We start from the raw sequence: 22,991 nt of genomic DNA, 5'->3' as shown, positions 1-22,991 counted from the left end.
TGAAACAAGTTCCATATGATAGTTATTGCCCTATTGTCGAGTCATACTTATTTAAAAGATCGTGCAGCATATGTGGCCTATATTTTTCTTCATATTAAGCCACCAATCAACACAAACAATCACATAAAAAACAAGAGCTGTTATCTATCGCGAAAATTCGTCCTCAAAGAATTGCGGCTAGACGTGCCCGAGAGATTCTCTGTTTAATAAGTGATGGTGATGCTTTATGGATGGAAGAAGACGATGTTGATACGAAAAATGTTCCTGTCCTCCGAATTCAGAACGAAAATGAAGTGCCTGATTTACCAGCAATAAATGATATAAAGGAGTGGGTCAAAATTCCATGGACACAACATGATTAAGTTTTGTATTTTTAATTAGCATAATTAAGTATCTATTATTTCTTGACTAGTCATTCGTTGTGTCTGTACTTTAATATTTAACGAAATGTTGATTTTATTAAAGATTATTCAATAAATATAAGATTATATAGAATAACCTTTTTTTTTGATAAATCCATAAAATTGGAAAATATGTGACGTCACGAAGGGGGGGGGCTAAATCAAAATGTGACAACTTGTGACAAGGAGGGGGGGAAGGTGTTAAAAAGTTCTTAAATTCATGTGACGTAATTTATGGATGGCCCCTTGGCTGAAATCAACAATTTTTAAAAATTCCTAACCTTCAACACCTTAAAATATGCGTATTGAAATGCAACAACTAATGTTAAAATATATTTCACCGTAACAAAAATAAATAATTCTGAATTCTAACAATTTTAAAATGTAAAATACAAAGTATTAATCTAGGATATTTTTGTAGACCATGTTATAAGTTTTCCCGTCGGGTGCAAATATGAGTGAATTCTGGGCATTAGATACACGTGAACAGGCTACATAAAGTTGACCATGAGAGGAGCATGGGTTTTCTTAATGCACTCCTGCTACCAGTAATGTTTGTCCTTGTGCCTTGTTTATAGTAACAGCAAAGCTAAGCTTGACGGGAAACTGAACCCTTTTAAATTCGAATAGAAAGTCAGTGGGAACAATTGGTATCCGAAGTATTATAACACTATTTCCCTTACCGACATCTGTTAAAATAGTAGCACCAAGTATATTCTGTCCCAATTTTGTTATCCGAAGCTTTGTTCCATTACATAGCAGAGGAGCATCTAGATTTCGCATAAGCATTACTGGTATATTTAGTTTCAATTGAAGTTTATGTGACAGTACACCCGATAGTTCAAGTGAATTTAAAAACTCCACAGGATATGAAGTACTTAGTTCCGTATCTATAATTGTATCCATTGACAAATAATTCTTAATTTTTCGCTGAACCTCGTTTAATATTGCTCTTGCACACAACCACTGATCACTACACAAATTTTGTTGCAATTCCGGAAAATCACTTTCTACTAAATTACAAAATCTCTTGACAGTAATATATAGCCTTCAACGTCAACAGCTAAACAACCATCACCAATTTTCAACAACATTTCTGCGTAAAGTCCTGAATCCACGTCATTATGAAGATGCACTCTCATATTAGTTTTCAGGCGGAGTTTTTCAACTGTCGACCATAAGCGTGATGATTTAACGCACGCTTGAATTTCATCTGCTGGTGTCCCCCTCTGAATCACTGGAGGGTTTGACGGAAATCACCAGTCAATAAAACTACCATGCCATTTTGGATATACCATCTAAAATAATAAAATGACTGCTAACCACAAAAATTACGGATTACCTCAAAAATTTGAATAGTTTTATACTGCATGTAACGACAGAAGAAAATAACAATAAATATAGAAAAATTAATATTATTATGTTAATACAACTCTAACAAATAATTTCGACCAAATTAGTTATCACAAAAACGGTACTCACGGACTTTTATTTAGATCATTAAAATAGAAATAATTCTTTCATACATAACTTTTGTGTATCTTGAACCGCTTTCGCAGCGGAAGGAACGGAAGCCCTCGAAGATAAATAATTTCCCTCGTTTTTTACACAATTACCACTGTTTCTACGCTCCTATAGTTCGCAGCGTGATGCTATATAGCCTATAGCCTTCCTCGATAAATGGACTATCCAACACAAAAAGCATTATTCAACTCGAACCAGTAGTTTCGGAGATTAGCGCGTTCAAACAAACAAACTCTTCATCTTTATAATATTAGTATAGATTGTTTTTGTTCGTAAGATGAGTTTCTGACAATAGCATTACATCACTATTATTTTCATCCAGAAATCTAATGAGTTCCAATTTATATTGATTAACACCGTTAGCATTCCATATACGAGTACAAATGTTCAATACACTCATTTCTCAATTAAGGGGTCAGTAGGGTAATCTTTTTTCAAATTTTTTTTCTTGCATTTTCTGTTCATTTATACTGTTACGATTTTACTGCTTGCTAGTTCACTTTGTTAGGTTCGTATCTCTGGATTGACAAATAAAACCAGAACTGTTTAATTTAATTCAACAACTCTTTATTTCACAACTAGTCTACACTATAGCAGTTTACTCTTAGCACTGATTGATTACGTTGGCGCTGCCACGGCTTATATAACCACGCACTTCTCGCTGATGACGACGTGTCCTTCTAGAATATTGCGTCTGGAAATTACCAGAACATAATGCTATACGGCGCCAAATGCAGACAAGCAGACAGCCGCGGCGCCAGATGTCCATTGTTTCGACAAGCAGACAGCGGCGGCGCCAGATGTCTACAACAAGACAAATGCTATTCCATATACCTACAACTATTGTTCATAATAAGGGATGCATATAGCAATACAAATACAACTTAATACTACTTTTGTAACAATACCATTAGAATTAATACAGAAACCCACTTTATCTTTGGAAGATTTCGAAAAAGGCCCAAAAATAGTAATACCGTTCGACGTTCGAAGCGCTCGGAGTGCACACCTGGCACTATAAACGCGTTTTTCTTAAAACATTCTTTTTTTAAACTGACGGACATGATTTCGGTCGAACTACTCAACCGATTTGCTTTATGTTCACAAAATGCCTGGCTATCATCCCTATTTCATAATTCATAATTTTTATAATTTATTGACAATGTTATGACAAAATTTTTGTAAAAAAACATGGGGAAAAATTAAAAAAATAAAAACGGTAATTACTTCTTTATTTATCAACATTTTTTCATGTTTCTAGTAGGGACGATAACCATTCACGTACTTTTTAAGACTAAATTCGGTTTTTGTGTTTCAGATAATCCAAACATGAGTAAACGTGTCTGCCAGTGAAAAAACGCATCTCATTCACCCAGTCATTTCTCCGACATATGTCATCAAAAAATTCCGAAAAAAAAGTTCTATTGTAGAATAAAAATTTCTATGAAAAAAAATGTCAAAAAAACAGGCCAGATTACCTACTGACCCCTAAAAAGTTTGCAACATTTGGTTTTGTGTTTTGATTTCGGGACTTTGTTCCTGTTAAAAATATTTACTACTGATTTTATACTAAAACCACCTTCTTCCAATGCTTCTTTAACGTCGTTAGAGTCTACCGAAGACTCTATACCTTTTATGACATCAACTAGGCCTTTTCACATCTTCAGTTGGTAAGAGTAGTAATTATTGTTATTTTTTATAAGAATTTTACTACATCCATGAAACTTTTTTCAGTTTATGTTTAAATTTTTGTTTCATCTATGTTATCTTTTTTAAGGGCACAATGTGAAAATTGTGTGTGCCTATTATATTGCTCATTTTGGAAACAAGCGCATTTGAGCTACGCTCACGCAAATAAATATATTGGACGGGGTTTGGCATTCACGATGGTGGTGGTACCCTTTGTATCGTCGTTAGACTCTTTACTCAGTAATGCAAATCTGTTACCATTAAGAGTTTCTGGATTTTTACTATTTGGAGTGCCTGGCTGAATTTTTTGATATAGACCGCTGATTTAATAGGACTCGATTTTGTTTTTACATTAGTGTAGCGATCAATACATGTCTGAACTGATGGACCTTTTTTGCTTGGTACATTCTCACCTTGCATTTTGTTTTCCTTCGTTGTCCGGGTGCTTGCTGTACCTGCATAGTGGCTGCTGTCAGTGGATTTGTTGTTGACCGATTGCTGTTTACTGCTGCTTTTGATGACTGCGCTCGCAAAGTTTCGCTTTCAGCTGATCGCTGCTATGACTCAGTATCGCCGTTAATTTTTTTTTTTGCCAGGAGTTGTTTTTATTTAAGGAATGCCTACGCTTTTGCTGGTCAGGCTGCGGAGCACTCATTATTATATTCATTTTTGTTTTGTTTTTATCTATTTGTTTCGTGCGCTATTTGTTAATGTTTATTATTAATAGTCTGGGTGTACTGTTTTCTATTTGATTATTTGTTTTTTTATTATTAGGTCTACAACTTTGCTTTCGCCGTTTTCCAATAGATGTCACTAGGGTCAAGCACTGGTCGATAAAATCGTTTTATATCGATCTTGGACATTTGTGTCAACATTAACTCAACAAAATATTTGTGGAGATCTGTTTGCATTCCAAACTTATTCTCAACTGAAAATATCACTTCCAAGAAAAGTGCGGCTGAGGACCCGTTCACGCTTTACTGAGGCTGACACATACATAGATAATACTATTACTCTACTACTACCATCTATATGATTTCCATTAGGTATTAAAACAATATAGAAGTTTTGTAAAGGTACTTGTGTTAGTTTACAAAACAATGGATCATAAAGCATTTCGTGTGTTAATTAAGCATTGCTTTTTGAGGGAATAAGGGAAAATACTTTTGGACCGTTTTTATACAATATACCAAAGTTGTAGATCTAATATTACTATTGCTTATTTACTTTGTTCAAAAATCAGATTACGCGGAGCGAATACAAAAACGCGTCTTTGAACACGTTTCACAATTAGTGTGGAATTCTTCCAAAAATCATGTTTCCAAATTTTTACAAATGCAACAAAATCCTCAGGTGGCTTAACTAAGTTGCATTTGTTTATTTGATTTTGATACATAAAGATGAATTCGTCCGAAAGAGTTTCATCTCATAAATATGATAAAGGCATGGAACATGTGTGCAATTTGAAAATGTTTAAATAAAAATAGCCACAAAAGTAGCTAAACGCATTTTCTTTCAAAAAACTTTCGTTCAAAAATTCTAAAGTACTATCTAATGTAATTGATCTAAGCCTTGAAAATCCTTTTAAAAAAGGTCATTCAAAAATGAATCATTGCACATATTTCTTCAATTTTCTTCTGGAGAAAATAATTGGAGCTGCAGAACTGAATCGAGAAGGTACAATCTTCTATAAGAGTGTACAGCTGCTGGCGTATGCTGATGATATTGGCATCATCCGGCGCAGATATGCGGATGCCCGGCGGAGACGTTGGAGTCGAAGGAGCTTACCATGCTCCAGGACCTCCTCATGGAAGAGGTATTCAGAGGTAGTGAATACGCAGCGTCCTTCCTTGGGGGTGAATTTTACAGGAGGCATGCTGCAGGTGGACTGGAAGGGCGGGACGTCCGCCAACTGGCTACGGGAGTTCGCTCCTAAGTTGAAAGGGTCCCGTCCTCTTCGCAAGAAGGGCGGAAGCATGACGATACTCCTCCCTCGATCCGAAGACAAGCCATATGACTTTGCTCTAGGTCTGGTCAAGAATCAGAACCTGGGCCTCAGTATCTCGACCTGACGCGTTGTTAGCAGCAAGGCCGAGAAAAAGGATGGAGACTAAACTTTTGCATAGATAACGAGTCGTACCAACATGTCCACAAACCTTGCCTATACTATAGGTTTAGCACCGTAGTCATGAAGCCATATTCATACAAGCCTACAACGGCCACCGGGAGCAAGGAAGCGAATAAGATGCAGATGAATGAGGCTGCTACTCAACCCAATGACATTAAGGCGGAATAGTTTGCGACTGTTGCGGCTTCGGAAGTCCCCGACGAGAGACCTTGCGCTCAAGGAGGGGAGCTGCTCTCCATGATGAATGTCATCGCGGATGAGGGCAGGAATGAGGGTTTTCCCCTCATCGAGCCAGAGGCGTATCACTCCAGCTGCCTCATAAAAGCGACCACGGACAGGCGCAACTGTCCCTGGTGGTCAAGAAAACTCTCAGATCTCAGGAAAAAGGTACGGACGCTGTTTAACAAATCGAAGCAAACGAGGGTCTGGGAGGAATATAGTGGCAATCTAACCTTATATAATGAAGAGATTAGGTCTGCAAAGCAGGCAAGCTCTTGGGAGATTCTGTGAAAATGTCACCTCCACACCAAAAAGCAGCTAGGCTGCACAAAGCACTGGCAAGAGACAAGACTGACACAGTACTAGCAATCAAGCAACGGTACATTGACGCTGTTTAATAAATCGAAGCGAACGAGGGTCTGGGAGGAATATAGTGGCAATCTAACCTTATATAATGAAGAGATTAGGTCTGCAAAGCAGGCAAGCTCTTGGGAGATTCTGTGAAAATGTCACCTCCACACCAAAAATCAGCTAGGCTGCACAAAGCACTGGCAAGAGACAAGACTGACACAGTACTAGCAATCAAGCAACGGTACATTTACGACCAGTAGTGCGTTTCTGTAACCCATTTCGATCGATGTTCTCGACTCAAATTCTCGATTTGACGTCACTCTCACTCAATGTGTTTCTGTAAAATAATTACTCGATTCAATCGATAGTCAGCTGATATGTTCCATTCCATTTCAGTAGGAATGCTCGATTGAAGGTGTTTCTGGAACCAAATTGAATGAAATACTGTCGATTGGTTTTCTCACTTCCATTTGAGGTGATGACAAAAAATTTTTCGTTAAATTCAAAATGGAATTAGGTGAATTTAAAGCAAATGTAAGTATATTTTTGTTAATATATTATATATGAATAGTTAAAAAAGATTTGATGCATTTTCTTTACAGAGAAGTACGTCGAGGCGTGTTACGAATGGCCAAAAGAGGCGGTTACTGCACTTAATGCAGCAGCACCGCAGCGTTGGAAGGGGCGAATTTATGAAACCAAACGCGAGGAAGTAGCACGAAGAGGTTTGGGCTGCCGTTGCTGCTGAATTAAATGCATTGGGAGGGTCCCACAAGTCCCCTAATCAGTGGAAAAAGGTAAAACTAAAATATTCTTGTGTATAGCATTACAATTTATATTTGTGTGTTGGTTTTTTTTAGTGTTGGATAGACTGGAAATCGACAATCAAGAAGCTGCACAATGCCCACAGAGCGTTCGCGAGACGAACTGGAAACCTGCCGTTGCAGGACGGTCCAAAACCGTTGGATGCCATGGACCGGGAAATTTTGGAGTTTTTTTCCAGCCACATGGTGGACGGTGATGGGCTCACTCCCGAAATTGGTTTGTCGGTGAGAAACGTCTGTCAAAGTTGTGGTTATAAATGTGATAATAAAATTGGTGTATATTGCAGACAACTGCTGAAATGGTCGATGTTACCATTGAGGATGAGGGTGATGCTACTGCCAACATTGGGTTGGACGTACGTAACATATTACAAAACTAAAAACTAAGCTATTTAGTGATCCGTTCGGAATTTTAAGCAAACGCGGACAGTTTGGACATCTTCGAAGTGGAGGCACTTGAAGAGGTTGCAATGAGTCAGGTGCTTGAGGTTGTGCCAAACAAACAGCAACCCAAACAGCGCACAAACCAAACCTGTGTGGAAGAGGCGAACAGTCTCATTGAAAATCACCATGCGCAGCTGAAAGAGATTTTGGAGAGAAAACACAAGGAGCACATGGGTGTTTTAAATGGAATTCACGATACAATGAGAACTCTGCTGACGGGAGGTCACCATGACGGGAGGTAACAATTTGCGATAAAATTTGTACGTTCTTTAAATCTCGTAAATATTCCTTTTCTTCTAGCGACTGTAGGCAGCAAAATATTCATATTTTCTAAATATTATATTCATTGGTTGGGGCCAAGGCTTTGCGTATGTACACCAATAGCAGTAGCTGCTTCAAACGGGGTTACATAGTCGCGCTCCAATTGTTGTTGCATTGAAATCTATTCCCGGAAGGACAGTAATGTTCACTACAATCGACTGTTATTATAATATATATTATAAAAAATAAAGAGTTAAACATAATTTGCAAACAGTATCATTTGGAGTGTTCCTCATATTTTTCTGAACACCACTGTATGTGAATTAACTACAAAAGTTTCTTAAAATAGTATTTCGTATAGCTCTTCCTTCATTCAAAATGTTAAATAATGAACCATTGTCTCCATGCAGAGAATTTTCAAGTGGATCAACTTCAGGAAGTGGAAAATTATATCTCTTTCGAATATTGTGTAGCGTACAGCATGCATTAATTATTGATCCTGCAAATGAGGGGTACACCAGTAGGCCACGGTCTTGGGAAAGGCACCCACCTAATTTTTTTAAAACTCCATTAAGGCGTTCCACACAATTTCGAGCTCGTGCGTGAGAATCGTTGGAGCTTTGCTGACTAATACTCTCTACATTTCTGAATGGAGTCATTAGCCACGGCTGCAGCGGATATCCAGAGTCTCCAAGCAACCATCCTGTGGACCCACTGGCAGTGTACTCATTCAGCATATGGGACTTTAGTGTACTGCTTTCCCACATGTAGGCGTCGTGCGTACTTCCCCCATATCTTGCAAAGCACGCCAGGATTTTTAAATCAAAGTCGCACACTAATTTCATATTTTTGGAAAAATATCTTTTTCAATTAATGTAGCAGTGTTCTACTGCAAGTGGTGGCTTCTTAATTTTGACGTGAGTGCAGTCAATCGCTCCTAAGATGCCAGGAAATCCAGTAGCAGTGAAGAACCTGGAAGTGAACATAAACATAAGCCAGCTATAAATAACCATTAATGTTCAAGATTATAACACTTCACTTGCCGTTGCTTCACAATATTCTGCTGCTCTAAGGTAGTTGGAAAAATGATGTAACGTTGCGCCATATGATTTTGCAAAATCTCTGTAATTTGATGCACTATGCGGCTTACCATGGTCTTACTTATAGGGCAAACAAAATCCTGACCTACGTCCCTAAGAAATGATCCTGTAGCATAGTAATGCAGCGCTACACACAACCTAGTGGAGCTTGGAATAAATGTACTTCTTACTGCTGTGTCCGTAAAAGGCTGGATTTCCACAAGGAGTGCCCGTACTGCAGTTCTGCTGAAGCGGAATAACTCAAGAAAACGCGGCTCGGGAATGCTGAATGGATCTGTCGAGTCCCTTAAAGTGCGCCTTTGTATTCGCAACATATTTCTTCTGTCATGCCGTATGGCGAGCGTTATTACCAATAAACTCATAGCTGAAACACAATCAATTTTTATTTATTAATACGAATTAAATATTTGTGCACACATTTCTATAATGCTTACTTTTGTCAATAATAGTTTCTCAAACATGAAGTTGTCAGTCCGATTCGATAGATTTCTTGTCGATTGGCGTTCCATTTCTCTCACTGTTTCATATTTTGTCGACTTATGCTTACAGAAACACTCGTTCTCGATCAATCGACTAATTTGGATCGAAATGACGTCACTATAATCGAGTATATTGTCGATTCCTTACAGAAACACACTACAGATCAGAAGAAAGAGCTACGACGCTTCTGCGGGCGCACTTCCCAGAAACAATTTGGGAAAACCAGTGTCTACAGGTGGTCGAACACAGACCATCTCGCTCGGATAGGATAATCGCAAGGAAATTATATACTGTGGATTCGAACAAGTGGGCAATGTCTACACCACAGCAGGATTAAATTTGCAGTCAACCTCCCTAGGGACAAAGGCTACTGGTCGCACATCGGCCATTGCAAACTGAATAAGCATTTACATAACATGAGCTTATTCTCTTGCGTAAACTGCCGGTTCTGCGTGAGCGTGAGCGTGGCACAATAGACTCAAGGGTGCGGTGCATTCCTGATTTATTAATCTAACCTAATCTAATTTACACCACTTCTTTGTCGATCTTAAGGTACCACTTTCAGAAATTGACCGATCGGCTTCAAATTGAAACTGGGTTCCAAGAATACCTTTTGCTATACATTGATCTATAATCTTACTGATGGTGTGGCGGTTAGATTTAATTTAAATTTATTTTGCAATTTTAATTTCATTTCATTTTCAGTTTTAAAATTCGCGACAATATCGAAAACCCACAATTCGTCAATAAGTACTGTAATTTGGGGATCGCGGTTAATATAAAAATATTGAACGTGTAGCCAGCGCCATAAAATTTAATGATTGCTTATTTTTTTCTTTCGATTTTGATATGGCATCTGTAGGAGTTGAATTTACTTCAGAAGCCATAATTACTTTTGTAGCGAAATAAAATACCACATCAAAATTACAAGGTTTTATTTAATAAGCTATTCAACACTTTTACACTTGTTAGCGTCTGTACAAGAAGTGACGCTTCTTAAAATCTAAAAACTAAGAATTCAGTTGAAACTGTAATTTTCCAGGAAGAATATAAAGATAATAAAATAACAGAATAACTGACAAATAGTGCTGCCAGATGTAATACTTCTTGTCTGTGTGCCCGCAGACCGTTGGCTGCTGGGTGATATGCCGTGGTGCGAATATTTTGCCGCCGACTAACCGTGCTAGAGCTGTAAAAAGTGCACTTTCGAATTGGGTACCTTGATCGGTAGTGAGCAGCTTGGGGCATCCGTAGCGGGCGATCCAATTGGAGTAGAATGTGTTGGCAACCGTGCTTGCCGTTATTTCTTTGTGGGTATCGCTTCTGGCCATTTCGTAAATCGATCGACCATAGTCATGCAGTACTTGAATCCGTTAGAGTCCGGCGAAGGTCCGACTAGGTCTAAATGGACGTGGTCGAATCTCTCGTCTGGAATAGGGATTGTGGCGGATGCTGCGTGTACATGGCGACCTATTTTGGAACGTTGACATGGGACACTTTCTCGAGCCCATTGCGTAACATCTTTTTTCATAGCGGTGCTGGCACGAATGGTCTGATGTTATTTGTTGAAACGTCACAATAAATCGTCTGCCCATTTGGTCAAAGGTAAGCGTTTGGAACCTTAATGATATTTCGTTATGTGCAAAAAGTTGCTGCAGCTCTTCGTCCGAGGCCTGCGCTCGGGACAGCTCATCGTAGTCAATATCTTCTGGTAGATGCATAGTTTCAACGCGTGAAAAGTTGTCAGCGACGTTGTAGCCTGAACCGGAGACGTATTCAATGTAAGTCGTGAATTAGCTGATGAATCCTAGCTGTCTGATCTGGCGAGGTGAGAATTTATCCAATTGTTGATGGAACGCAAAAGTCAATGGCTGTGGTCTGTCCTGGCAACAAACTCACGACCTTCAACCCAGTGTCTAAAGTACTTAATGGCTTCGTATACAGCCGTCAATTTTCTATCATATGTGCTGTAGTTAAACTGTGCGGGTGACAACTTCTTTGAGAAAAATCCAAGAGACCTCCAAACGTTTTTATGTTTCTGCTCTAGCACTGCTCCCAGCGCAGTACAAGATGCGTCACATGTAATCCGCACTTCGGCGGCTGGTGATGAATGAGCTAGGAGAGTTGCGGATACTAGTTATTCCTTTATGTAGATTAAAATTTGTTCTGATTCTGCTGTCCAAGGTACTGGTCTGCGATCGTTTTTCTTCTTCGAGTGTTTAAGAACTCGTTTAGGGGTGCTTGGGCAGCGTTTCGATGTGTGTCTTCTTAACTATAAAATTGTTTCAGGTTTTGCGTCCGTAGCGCCCGGACTCGGCTTGGAAGTGGTGCGGAACCGAGTTTCGAAATTCTATATCCCTAGAAATCGACTTCGGAAGCACCCAAGCTGGAACACTAGCCGGAGGTGTTGTATGTATTGTTGTTCACTGGATGATGCTATCAGCAGGTCGTCGATGTAAGCATATACGCAATCGAGGCCAGTGAGTGCTTCGTTGATAAAACGAAAAGACTGTGCCGCATTGCGGAGCCCGAATGGAATGCTGATGAACTCGAATAATCCGGTTTTTGGTAAGTCTTCCTCGGCCACCGGAGTATGATGAAACGCACGTCTGAGATCAATTGTAGAAAATTAGTTCTTTCCTGTTAATATTCTGGCATAATCACGAAGAAGCGAGATTGGGCGCCGATCTGGAACAGTTCTTTTGTTGAGTCTACGGTAGTCTCCGCATGGTCTCCAGTCTCCATTTTTCTTCTTGGCCATGTGTAAGGGACTAGCTCAGGGGCTAATTGACCTTCTGGCATGACCAAAATCGATTAGGAGCTCAAACTCCTTCTTGGTCACTTTGAGGCGTTCAGGACATAACCGTTGAACACGTTGCATGCACGGAGGCCCAGCGGTAGGGATGTTAGGACCGTTAGGCTCTAATAAGCGACCACGTTTGAGGTCCTTAACTAATCAAAATTTATGGATGAGATCTGCACCGATGATTGGATATGTTACGTTAGCTATACAGAATATCCAGTGGATCGGACGCCGTATCCCTATGTTGAGGGTGAGTACTTTATCCCCGTAGGTTTAGATTTCACTACCTTTTGAAGCTTGCAGTCGAGAAGGTCTGTCCTGTCTCCTGTCTTTACGAGAAAGTGGAGTTACCGAAATATTCGCGCCAGTGTCGACGAGGAATTTCGTACCCGATATGCGGTCGTAAACTAATAGTCGGCTCTCTGTTATGTTGCTAGCAGTATACGCCGTGTCTACTGGGGACCGTTTGTGTTTCCCTGAAACGTGCAGGGCCGTGTGCACTTTTTGGCACGTTGGCCAAATCTGCGATGATAAAAACAAGATGTGCTTGTAGCGCGTATATTAATAATGTTTTCAACAACGATGAGTGTTTCTTGAACAAGGCGAGCTATCACTGCACAGTACGTTTTATTTAATAAGCTATTCAACACTTTTACACTTGTTGGCGTCTGTACAAGAAGTGACGCTTCTGAAAAACTACAAACTAAGAATTCAGTTGAAACGGTAACTTTCCAGGAAGAATACAAAGATAATGAAATAACAGAATAACTGACAAACCATGCTGCGGGATGTGATACTTCTTGTCTGTGTGCCCACACTTTTATAAATACACTAATCTCAAAATACTCGCGGTATTACGATTGCAAAACATAACTGTACGGATAACCTATAAGGTACAATATTTCCGAACAATTTTTAAATAAATAGAAAGTTTTTGTGGAACCTTGTATTTATTTCATTCACCGACACCCACAATTGTTTAAAAACAGCCATTTTTAAAAAGCTTTCATTTTTTTACCTGAAAGAACATTTCTTCAGAACTACGCCATTTTGGAATTTTTCAAAAATCGTCTGTCATTGTATAAGAAATACCTTCAACTTGAAACAGATTCTTTAGTTTTTTTATTTCTGATTGTAGTCTGATTTCGCCCATTTTCGCATCGGTACATAGGAATATAAGCAGGATCGAGTCATGTGTAGAAGTTCACGCAAGTGAGGAAAGTTCTCTGATCGCCATTTAATTGCGAGTCGTCAGAAACGATTCTTTTACATATGACTCAAGCAGCTCACGACTTCCGGTCTTTGACCAAGTATCTTCTGGGTGGCCTAAGAACATCCGTTTGAAGGCGAGCTGAGAAGGCGAAACATCCCCTCCGCAGGGTTGTGCGCTGGGTTTGGGACCCGCCACGTAAAAAAATCCTACCAATGAAAAGGAACAACAAGCCTCCGATGAGCGACCCCCCTTTTGATGACGACTATGGCAAACAAAATTAGGACTACGAAATAGATGGCATGCACCTGGAATGTCCGGTCCCTTAATTGGGAAGACCTAGTGAAAATAAAGGCTTACATCACCGCCGTCCAAGAAATGCGATGGACGTGACAAGGACAGAGACGAGTAGGTCCTGGTGGCATTTTCTACAGTGGCCATATAAAGAAGCGCAAGTTTGTTGTGGGATTCGTGGAGGGAGAGAGACTCCGTCGCTGAGTACTATCATTCACTCCAGTGAATGAACGTCTAGCCAAAATCCGCCTCAAAGCGAGGTGCTTCAACATATCTCCGGATCGAAAAGCCACCAACCAAATCGATCATGTTGTAATAGACGGAACATGACTCGCACCATTATCGTACTGCAGCTAAGATTCGCACCCGCCTCTGTACAGCAAAAAACGCACATCAACAAACACAAGGAAGGTTCGACGTCGAGAAGCTGCAATCACAACAGACAGCCTAACGATTTTCTACTCGGCTTGCACTCCTGCTCTCTGAGAGCACTCGTCAACACTCGATATATTGGAACTGTGGGACGGCATTTCAAACTCCTTACGTACAGCTGCAACCGAAACCAGTGGTTTTCGGAAAAAGTAAAAGAACATCTGGTACGACGAGGGGTGCCGTGTCGCAGCGGAGAGAAAACAGACTGCCTACCTCGCAGCGTTACGATCGACCACAACACGTGCGGGGTGGGATAGATACCGAGAGTTGAAGAGGGAAGCGAGACGCATTTGTAGACAGAAAAAGAAAGAGGCCGAAATGCGTGAGTACGAAGAGCTTGATAAGCTGGCCGACAGGGGTAATGCTCGAAAATTCTACGAAAAGATGCGGCGACTTACAGAAGGTTTCAAGACCGGAGCATACTCTTGTAGAACCCCCCAAGGTGATCTAGCCACCGATGCCCTGAGCGTACTTAAATTATGGAGGGAACACTTCTCCAGCCTGCTGAATGGCAGTGAACGTACAACGCCAGGAGAAGGCGAACCCGATTCCCCAATCGATGACGATAGAGCAGACGTTGCATTGCCCGACCATGAAGAAGTTCGAATAGTAATTACCCGCCTGAGGAAGAATGCTTCTTTGTAAAATATGGTCGGACGAAAGCATGCCCAATGATTGGAATTTAAGTGTGCTATGCTCAATACATAAAAAGGGAAACCTCACAATCTGCGCCAACTAGCGGGTCATAAGCCGTGCATCTTATCAGTGTGGCTTTAGACCTGGCAAATCAGCAACCGACCGGATATTTACCATGCGCCAAATCTTGGAGAAGACCCGTGAAAGGAGAATCGACACACACCACTTCTTCGTCGATTTCAAAGCTGCTTTCGACAGCACGAAAAGGAGCTGCCTTTATGCCGCGATGTCCGAATTGGGTATCCCCGCAAAACTAATACGGCTGTGTAAACTGATGTTGAGCAGCACCAAAAGCTCCGTCATGATCGGGAGGGACCTCTCCAAGCCGTTCGATACCAAACGAGGTTTCAGACAAGGCGACTCCCTATTGTGCGACTTTTTCAATCTGCTGCTGGAGAAAATAGTTCGAGCTCAAAACTTAATCTGCAGGTACAATCTTTTATAAGAGTGTACAGTTGCTGGCGTATGCCGATGATATTGATATCATCGGCCTCAACACCCGCGCTGTTAGTTCTACTTTCCCCAGACTGAACAAGGAAGCTGCTATATGGTGCAGAGACTTGAACGATAAGAACAACTGATGAGTTGACGTTACGAGTTTTCGAGAGAAAAGTTCTCCGAAAGATTTATGGTCCTTTGCGCGTTGGCCACGGCGAATATCGCATTCGATGAAACGATGAGCTGTACGAGATATGCGACGACATTGACATAGTGCAGCGAATTAAAAGACAGCGGCTACGCTGGCTAGGTCATGTTGTCCGGATGGATGAAAACACTTCAGCTCTGAAAGTATTCGCAGTACCCGCCGCGGGAAGCAGAGGTAGAGGAAGACCTCCACTCCGTTGGAAGGACCAAGTGGAGAAGGACCTGGCTTCGCTTAGAATATCCAATTGGCGCCACGTAGCGAAAAGAAGAAACGACTGGCGCGCTCTTGTTAACTCGGCTATAATCGTGTAACCGGTGCCTACGCCAGTAAAGAAGAAGAAGAAATAGGAATATGAAAAGAATGCTACGTACTAAATTTAGTCGAAATCGGTCAAGCGAGTGCCGAAATATATGATTTCACTAAAAAGTGGCCGGTAACACGCCCATCGTCCAATTTTAACACCTGCTTCCAGAGCCTTCTCGGGGTAAACTTTAAGGCTCTGGCGTATTTGGACACTGTTTTATCGAGGTTTTAGTAGTTTTGAACAGCACCGTTATATTTGGAGTGAGTGGCGTCATATTCTTATTTCATTCATTTTCACACTGTCGATAGGAGTTTTTACAATATTTACGCTCAGAGAATTTGGTTATTGCAGCTGTAGTTCTTTGGAAGCTATGTACATTAAACTTATTAGATGGCAGGATCAACTCAACTTTTTCAAACATTTTTATTTTCAGTTGCCCTTTGCTACTGTGATCGTCTACAAAAATTACAGTTTTAAATCTTAATTTAGTGCTTAGTTGTCACTTTATCGGTTATCGGTTAGTAACGATTTGTAGGCGTGGCAGTGGTCCGATTACGCCCATCTACGAACTCGTAATTTATGTTACTGAGAAACCCGGGTACTAAGTTTCATCAGATTTCAACTTTTCTCATCATCCTGATCAATTATATATTCATAATCCTATATCTATCTCTCTAGTTAGTTATCACATGTATCGACAGATAGTTTCCTATATATGAATATCTCGCTTAGTTACAAGTGATAGAAACATGATATGATACTAAAACTACTATACTCTGTGGAAACATATTGCGATTGTATAAAAATATTTTGAAACATTAATTATTCGACGAAAAGTTGAAGGGATCCACTCTGCGGAGCTTAAAATCAATCAGTTTTCCGCTCAGCTCCACTCAACGGGTGGCCTTAAAAAAGCATCACAGAAAATAAATAAAAAACCACGTACATATATAAGTTCTGCGGTGTGGTGACCAAATATACAAAAAATGAGATGAAAATTCATAAATCTGTGTACTAAAATTAAAAAGTTTATCTGCTTGGAGGGACCGATTGTTAGTTGTTTTATTAACTTAATACGAGTATACATATTCACATCTCTGAAAACAACTTTCTGCAGAAGCCGCTAAGATTAGTAGTGTTTTTATGAGCTTGGCGATTTTCGCTTGTTCTAAACACACACTTCGTTGCTTTTCATGATCTCTTGTCAAAAAACCATACTGTAACGATTCGACATACATGGATCAACTTAACTTCTTCTCGATTCCAAAAATAATAATAAAAAATATCGAGTAGCGGCTATTTTCAAGGCTACAACGTTAATGTCGATAAATAAATAAATTTTCATCGACCAAAGGTGTGCTCCTTTTTGAACACTCCCTTAAATAAATATCACGTACAATGATAGCTATTATATCGTCACCTGAAATGCAAAATAACGTAACAACATTTTCAGAAATTTAAAGTGGCATGAATGAAACACGCAATAAAAAAGAATAGGAGTGAAAACAAAATTTAATATTGGTTAAAACTGGTTTATATCTGAGTGCAGAACCTGAAAATGTTGAACATATGTAATATTATCTTTTTAATTTGAAGTGGTGAAGCGTAATCAATAAGACACTCAATTTCGAATTTTTTGATGATACTGTTACGAATTTACTCTTGCTAGTTTACTTTGTTAGGTTCGTATCTCTGGATTGACAAATAAAATCAACACTGTTTAATTTAATTCAACAACTCTTTATTTCACAACTCGTCTACACTATAGCAGTTTACTCTTAACACTGATTGATTACGTTGGCGCTGCCACGGCTTATATAGCCACGCACTTCTCGCTGATGCCGACGTGTCCTTCTAGAATATCGCGTCTGGAAATTACCAGAACATACGGCTATACGGCGCCAGACGTAAGCAGACAGTCGCGGCGCCAGACTCAGCAATTGTTTACCTAGACAAGCAGACAGTGCGGCGCCAGACAGCCGTGGCGCCAGATGTCTACAACAAGACAAATGCTATTCCATATACCTACAGCTATTGTTCATAATCAGGGATGCATATAGTAATACAAATACAACTTAATACTACTTTTTGTAACACTGCCCTCCACTAAAGCCTAATCGTCCCGATTAGGCACAAATCCTCTTGAACCAAATGGGGCAAGCCTCTCCAAATGTACTACTTTCATTTTACATCGTGCTTTCCCATTTCTTTGTATGCGGTATACCACGTCATTAAGTCGTTTCATCACCATATAGGGTCCTTCCCAGGCTGTCTGCAATTTCGGGGACAAGCCTTTCTTTCGAAGTGGATTGTACAACAGGACCAGATCACCTTCTTCGAAACCTTTTGAATTTGCCGCTTGATCGAACCGGTCCTTCATCTTATTGCTCATCAGATGCGTATGCTGTCTTACCATTAGATGCAATTCATTCATTTCTTCCTTTAAGGCAGAACAATAATCTCCATCATTTCTTACAGCTGTAGGATTCGTTCCAAACTTAAGATCAGCAGGGAGTCGCAGATCAGATCCGAAAATAATCTTTGCTGGCGTGTAACCAGTTGTCTCGTGCTTCGCTGAACGATACGCCAGCAGGAACATCTGGATGCACTTGTCCCAATTCCGTTGGTCTTTATCAACGATTTTCCGCAGATGTTCTTCGAGCGTTCGGTTGAATCTCTCTACCATCCCATCTGATTGTGGGTGTAACGCTGTTGTCCGTGTCTTGTGGATGCCCAATAATGTACAGACTTCTTGAAAAATGGAAGATTCGAAATTCCTGCCTTGATCTGAGTGTAATTCGACGGGCACTCCGAATCTTGTTATCCAATTTTCTACAAACGCTTCGGCTACTGTCTTCGCTTCCTGGTTCGGTAAGGCATATACTTCTGGCCATTTACTGAAATAGTCCATGACAACCAGTAGATATTTGTTTCCGGCCGTACTGGTTGGGAACGGACCTGCAATATCCATTGCGACTCGTTCAAATGGTGATCCCACGTTGTACTGTTGTAGCCTACCACGACTTTTGGCTTTAGGACCTTTAGCTGCCATGCACTCTACGCAATTACTTATCCATTCTGCTATGGAATCTCGACAACCGATCCAGTAGAACCGTTGTTTAATCTTCTCTATAGTTTTTGTTATTCCAAGGTGCCCTCCACTAGGTCCATTGTGATATTCTTTCAATACTTTTGGGATCATGGACTTCGGTACTATGATCAGCAGACGAGAATGTTTGCCATCTTCGCTTTCCCAGGTACGATGAAGGTATCCATTAACGAGGTTTATGCTGTTCCATTGGGCCCAATATGCTTTTGCAGTTGGACTCTCGCTACTTATTTGTTCCTTTGGTGGTCGTACCCCATTTTCTTTGGCCATTACCAGCTTTGCAAGATCAGGGTCCTCCAGCTGATTGATTCTGATGCGGTGAGGAGTCCAATCATCTTCAGGTTCTATATTCAGTAATCGCACATCGATTATACCTTCTTTTCCTTCCGATTTGGAGCAATGTTTACATTCCAGTGGACAAGGGCGACGTGATAATGCATCCGCATTTTTGTGGTGAATCCCCTTTCGATGTTCCGTTTCGAAGTCGTAATTCTGTAATCTTTCGATCCATCGTGCAATTTGGCCTTCCGGATTCTTAAACTGTAATAACCATTTTAATGCTGCATGATCAGTCCTCAGCAAGAATCGTTGTCCATACAAATACTTGTGGAAATGTTTTACACATTCCACCACAGCTAGTAGTTCTTTTCGCGTCACACAGTAGTTTTTCTCTGGTTTCCCGAGCACTCTGCTGTAATACCCAATTACTCTTTCTTGTCCGTCGATGAGCTGAGACAGGACACCTCCAATTCCATAAGCGCTCGCATCTGTATCCAGGATGAATTTCTTTCCAGGTATTGGATAAGCCAACATCGGCGCCGTACAAAGTAGTTCCTTAAGCTGCTCAAACGCTTTTTCTTGTTCCAACTGCCATACAAACGGGCGATTCTTCTTTGTTAAATCATGTAAACTTCTAGCCACGTTCGCAAATCCAGGTACAAAACGGCGGTAATACGTGCATAAGCCGAGGAAGCTGCGGAGTTCATGAATGTTGGTGGGTCGAGGCCAATCTTTCACTGCTTTTATTTTTCCTTCCTCGGTGTGAATTCCCTCAGTTGACACTTTATGTCCGAGATATGTGACCTGCTTCTTCCATAATGAACACTTTTTGGGATTCAAGCGTAATCCGGCTGATGCTATTCGCTGAAAGACTTCCTCTAGATTTTTTAGATGATCATCAACACTTTTTCCCATGATGATAATGTCATCAAGGTACACCAAACATGTCTTCCAGTTGAGTCCTTTTAACACATGTTCCATCAGTCGCTCGAACGTTGCAGGCGCATTACATAACCCAAATGGCATCACAGAGAATTCCCATAACCCGTCGCCCATACTGAAAGCGGTCTTTTCACGGTCACATTCATCAATCTCGACTTGCCAATATCCACTTTGTAGATCTAATGTAGAAAACCATTTCGCTCCAGACAAGGTGTCTAATGTATCGTCGATTCTTGGTAGAGGATAACTGTCTTTCTTTGTGACATCATTCAACTTCCTATAATCTACGCAGAAACGGGTGCTACCATCTTTCTTTTTAACTAAGACGATAGGTGAGCTCCATGGACTTATTGAAGGTTCGATTACACCGTTTTTGTGCATGTCTTCAATAATTTTGTTAGCATCCTCACGTTTTGCTAGTGGAACCCTACGCGGAGCTTGTCGGATTGGTTTAGCGTCTCCAGTATTTATGCGATGTTTGACAATGCCGGTTCTTCCTGTGTTTCCTTCGTTTGCAAATATGGATGCGTATTTTTCTAATAGTTTTTCTGCTTTTAATTTTTCATTTCCATGCAGTTCGTTCAGCAAATTATTTAGGAGTGTAGGACTTATCTGCTGTGGCTCAATAGTAGGCTTCTGTTGTGACCGTTCGCATCGTGCTATTGCACTTATATTCTGGCACTGTCCAATTACTGCTCCTTTCTTCAGCCTTATAGGCGTGTTGAATTCATTCACTACTCTCACCGGAATGGTGGCGTCTTCTCTAGTTTTCACAAGCGTTCTTCCTACCAATATGGGTGTATCTATTTTTGTTGGTTCCACAATCCACAACTCTTCAGTCCCACCTCCTCCATTCACTTTAGCCCATACAATCGCCTCAGATTTTGGTGGAATACTCTGATTATCATCAACAATCACCCTCTTACTTTCAACGTTGGTCACATATCCGGTGTTTATAGGCATCTCCATGTTCTGGCAAAACAGCATTTGCTTGTTTAAATCCAAAGTAACCCCGTGATCAATCATGAAATCTACTCCCATTATAATTTCATCCGTGATTTCTGCTACGATGAAGGTGTGATTAACTTCCAGGGTACCAATCATCACTTTGCAAAACACTTTTCCCGCGACAGCTGCTTCCTCTCCGGTGGCCGTTCGAAGCTTGCAACCGACTAATGGTTCAACCGTTCCTCTTACCACATCCGGTCGGATAATTGAATGTGTGGCACCAGTATCCAAAGTAAGCGTTGACAGTCGTCCATTTACGATACCGTTGATAGTAAGATTGTTGTCATGGCGACCTATTTGTGATATCGAGATGGTGGGGCAAATAGTTGTGGGAACCAGCTCACGCCCCTTTGAACTGTTCCGTTTTAGTTTAACGACTTGTGAGATGTGGATGCTCCGTCCTCGTTATCTGTTGGTTGTTTCCGTTTTGATGGGTTTACTTTTATATTGCAATTTCGGGCAAAGTGACCCGCTTTTCCACAGTTGAAACATCTGCCTGTTGTATTTACTCGCGGTGCAGCAATTGTCTTCAGAGTCTTCAATATTTCCTCCATCAGCGCCGGTTGTTCCATTTCAACCCTTTGTACTTTGGGTGCTGGTTTACTTAGTAGGGAAGCTGTTTCCTGTGTGAGGGCGTGCGAAACCGTTTCAGCAAACGTTCTTTTTGGCATTGCATATGTGGCGCGTTTGGTGTCCACATCACGAATTCCATTTATGAAACATTGAATTTTTACCCTCTCAATGTAATCCACAGGTGCATCTGCATTTGCCAAATGAGCCAGTCGTTCTATTTCAGTTGCGAACTCTTGCAATGACTCGTTCATCTTCTGACCCCTATTTTGCAGTTCGATCTGGTATATTTGTTTCCGGTGCTCACTACCATAACGTCTTTCTATCGCACTCATCAATGCCTCATAGTTGTCCCGTTCACAGTCTGGAATAGTCTGAAGGATTTCTGCTGCCGGTCCTTTCAATGAAACAAACAAGGACGCCACTTTGTCCGCTGCATTCCAGTTATTGGCCGTTGCTGTCTTTTCAAACTGAAGTTTGAAAATTTGAAATGGAATACTTCCATCGAATGTGGGTGCCTTCAATCTTTGATTATTTGTTGATGGTACAGGGCCATGCAGTTGCAGTTCTCGCACACGATTACTTAATTGCAGAACTTCTGATTTTAAATTTTCTTCGCCATTTTTTAAAGTGCTTAATTCGTCTTCAAATTTTGAAAATTTCTCTTGCACTTGTGTATTATTCTCTGTAATCTGTTGTGTAAGGCGAGACTCTAACTGTGATGTGTTTTCAGCTATTTGCGTCATTTGCTGTGCCAGACGATTTTCTGTTTGCACTACATTTTCTGTTATTCGTGATATATTTTCAGCTATTTGCTGTGCCAGACGATTTTCTGTATGCACTGCATTTTCTGCTATTTGCTGTGCCAGACGATTTTCTGTATGCACTGCATTTTCTGCTATTTGCCTAATAGCCACTAATAGCATGTTAGTGTCTACGCTTGATGATGTTCGTTGTTCTTCTAATTTTTCTTCTACCTTTGTAGAAGTTCCTGGCCCATCAAATTCGAACTCGTCCACATTAATTCCATCCGCTTCCATTGCTTCACGTAGTCGTGCCTGCAGATCCGCCTTTTGCCCGCTTATCGGCAAATTACGCTCCTCCAGTTCCTTTTTTAATTGCTGAATTCTCAATTCTCCGAATTTAACCATCTTGAATTTGGATTATTTGACAATCCCACTTCTGACACCAATTGTTACGAATTTACTCTTGCTAGTTTACTTTGTTAGGTTCGTATCTCTGGATTGACAAATAAAATCAACACTGTTTAATTTAAT

The 22,991-nt window shown here is 40.6% G+C and overlaps 1 protein-coding gene and 1 pseudogene across 1 annotated transcript in view; both read right to left on the bottom strand.

Annotated features, from left to right (window-relative positions):
• The window catches only part of LOC125775367 (uncharacterized), a 915,975-nt gene that overhangs the window by 306,716 nt on the left and 586,268 nt on the right, over positions 1 to 22,991 (bottom strand). The window lies entirely within an intron of this gene.
• Positions 8,059 to 14,060, bottom strand: LOC125775406 (putative nuclease HARBI1; annotated as a pseudogene).

Source organism: Bactrocera dorsalis, chromosome 1, assembly GCF_023373825.1.
Source record: "Bactrocera dorsalis isolate Fly_Bdor chromosome 1, ASM2337382v1, whole genome shotgun sequence".
NCBI lineage: Eukaryota > Metazoa > Arthropoda > Insecta > Diptera > Tephritidae > Bactrocera > Bactrocera dorsalis.
Note: the sequence above shows the minus strand (reverse complement) of the source record. Positions and strands in the feature narration are given on the sequence as shown.